The sequence below is a fragment of the Simochromis diagramma genome, unplaced genomic scaffold (assembly GCF_900408965.1).
Source record: "Simochromis diagramma unplaced genomic scaffold, fSimDia1.1 OVJJ01000333.1, whole genome shotgun sequence".
Classification (NCBI taxonomy): domain Eukaryota; kingdom Metazoa; phylum Chordata; class Actinopteri; order Cichliformes; family Cichlidae; genus Simochromis; species Simochromis diagramma.
In genome coordinates this window covers 932,608-935,311 of record NW_024386765.1, presented here as the reverse complement: position 1 = coordinate 935,311, position 2,704 = coordinate 932,608, and the positions used below count along the sequence as shown (strand labels likewise).

Here is a 2,704-nt window from a genome sequence, read left to right as displayed (position 1 = left end):
GTTATAGCCTAACATTAGAATCTAAAATATGTGAAAACTTAAACTCATTACACCCTATTCAAATAATGATTCGTGTCTTATTTGCTCATATTAATATCCTAGCTGGCATATTTTGTACTTTCACTCCCATATGGACCCCATTGAAAACAAGATGGCCTATCTCAAGGGGCTGTCCTTAATGAAGTAGAAATCACAACGTTACAAGTCCAGTGTGGTCTTAACGAGGGTAACACGGCTCAGCTTTTATCAATGTCTGTGATTGCTGGCAGGTCTATTTATAAAGGCTTGTTAACAAATATCCTACAAACACAGAAAATGGAGAAAAAAAAGGACTCGCAAGTCGAACTGGACTGAGGAGCAAGGTTTGTTGCTGGCCTAGTTGGTGAACGAACATAAAGGTATGTTACAAGGAAAATTTGGCCCAACTGTCACTAGCCAAGGCAAGAGGCGCGCCTGGGACACAATATCAGGATAGCCCGGCGGATCAAACACCATTCCCATCCGTAGCACCTGCTCCGTCAGCATCCCTGCAGGAGAGCAGATTGCAACTCACAATTGATGTGTTTGAACAACAAAAAAAAAGTCCTTTCCCTTCAGGAGGAGTACTACCGCCTTAAAATTGAACACCTAAAAAATAAACCATTTACAGATTGTGTTCTGTGTCTTGCATTTAACAATTGCAGGTGATGTGCAGTAAAACTGTGGTAGTTCTTAATACCATCACAAGTTCTCAAAAGACATGGGGCTACAGCTTGCCTGAAATGTAAATTTGTGAAGTTTGCCCTGTAAGGCAGTCCACTCTGGGCTAGGTTCCCCTGTGGAATGTAAATATCTTCTTCACCACCATCCTCATCGTTGTCTTCATCCTCATCCTCATCGCCATCCTCCAGAGGTTCTGCAATCTGTCTAACCTTGCAAATATTGTGTAATATTGCACAGGCTATGATGACTTTGCTGACTTTTTCAGGCCTCAGCCGCACCTCTCCGTGGAGAACATGAAAGCGCCTCTTAAGCTGGCCTATGCCACGCTCCACCACCGCTCTTGTTGTCTTGTGGGCCCTATAATAGAATACAGAGACCTTTAATTATTTGATGGAAATATTGCACTACTTGGATGCTCTAACATATTGCTTGCATTTCATTTCCATGATTTTTGTATTGTTTGGCTTACCTGTTATAGTTTAGTTGGGGCCCTTGGCGTGGCTGGAGGTAAGGTGTAAGGAGCCATGGTTTGCATGGTTAGCCACTGTCCCCTAACAAGTGGCAATTAGCTGGCACATAGCGTCTCTCAAAAAGCTGTCTGATGCCACTCTCGGAGAGCATTCTCGCATCATGTGTGGAGCCTGGCCAATTAGCCACAATGTCCAAAATCTTACAGGCCGCATTGAAGACTATTTGCACATTGATGCTGTGGAAATTCCTCCTGTTAACAAAGACAGCCTCGTCCTCTGATGGCGCAATTATTCTCACATGTGTTCCATCAATTACACCCACAACGTCAGGGAATCCTGCAATGTCCATAAATGCCCTTTTATGTGTGTGTAAAGTGCGGGCATCCAGCGGGAATGAAACAAATTGTGTCACAATATTAGGTTGTGACAAAGCTGTCAGTGTTTGGGTGATGACTCTGCTGACAGAGGATTGGGACAGACCCAAGTCATCACTGCTGCATTGTTGCATTTTCCCGGTTGCCAAATACCTCAGGGTTGTGATTACTTTCGTCTCCAGTGTAATAGCGTTGTGGCGTCGAGTTGGTGAAGTAATTGCATCTCTAAGGAGATCCACCACAAACATGATTCCTGCACGATCCAATCTGTAGCGTCTCAATAATTCCCTGTCATCCAGTGTTTGCAGGACATCTCTCCTGCCTCTTCTGTTGGCCATTTTGTGCAGCTGCTTAGGGGAACTCCTAAGCCACTAAAAGTCCTCTTCCCTGCTCTTAGCAGATCTCGCCTTAGGAGCCCTTTTAAGCGCTAGGAATCTTGAGGAATAGCTTTTATATTAACTGGGATTGTCGTGTCACTTTTAGGGGAAATTCTAAGAAAACGTCATGACTCTGAGAATTTTCTTAGAATTTGGCCGCTAGGAGCCACTTTTTGCACAAAGATTCTTTAGGGATACGGGCCCTGGTTTTTAGTGGAGCAACAGGGTTTAAAATATTATTGAGACTGTGGTTATAATAGGAAACTGTCACGGTTCTGGGTCATTTTGACCTAGCATTTTCTGTTTCTTATGTTTTGGTGTTTGTCTGTATTATGATTTATGATTCTTTAGCTATCCTGTTTTAGTGAGTATTATAAATGGATGTTTCAGTTTTGTTCTGGTCATGAGTTTAGTTTGATGTTAATTCTTCTTTACGTCTCTGTCGTCCCTGGGTTCCGTGTGTTATATTCTTTCAGTCTGCCTCTCAGTGTCAAGCCTGCGTCTTTGTGATTTGTTTCGTGTTTTTCTGTTTATTTTGATAGTCCCAGTCTGATGTCAGTGTGTTCAGTTTTACTTCTCCCCTGTCTCGTTAGTCTAATTTCTCCCAGCTGTGTCTGCCTCCTGTTTCCCATTCCCTGATTACTCCCCAGTGTATATAAGCCCTGTGTTTTCCTTTGCTCTCTGTCGCGTCGTTAACGTCTGCTCACCTTCATTCTCGGTGTGTTCCATTTGCGCGCTTGCCTGCCTGTAAGTTTATTTGTTTTCCCAGTTCAGTTAGTTT

The 2,704-nt window shown here is 43.3% G+C and overlaps 1 long non-coding RNA gene across 1 annotated transcript; it reads right to left on the bottom strand.

Moving 5' to 3' along the window:
* Positions 1–965: 965 nt before the first annotated feature.
* LOC120735483 lies at positions 966–1,492 on the bottom strand. The gene is made up of 2 exons (XR_005696270.1): positions 1,172–1,492; positions 966–1,059 (listed from the first exon to the last, which is right to left on the bottom strand). It is a non-coding gene; the product is annotated as an uncharacterized LOC120735483 (long non-coding RNA).
* Between the last annotated feature and the right edge of the window lie 1,212 nt (positions 1,493–2,704).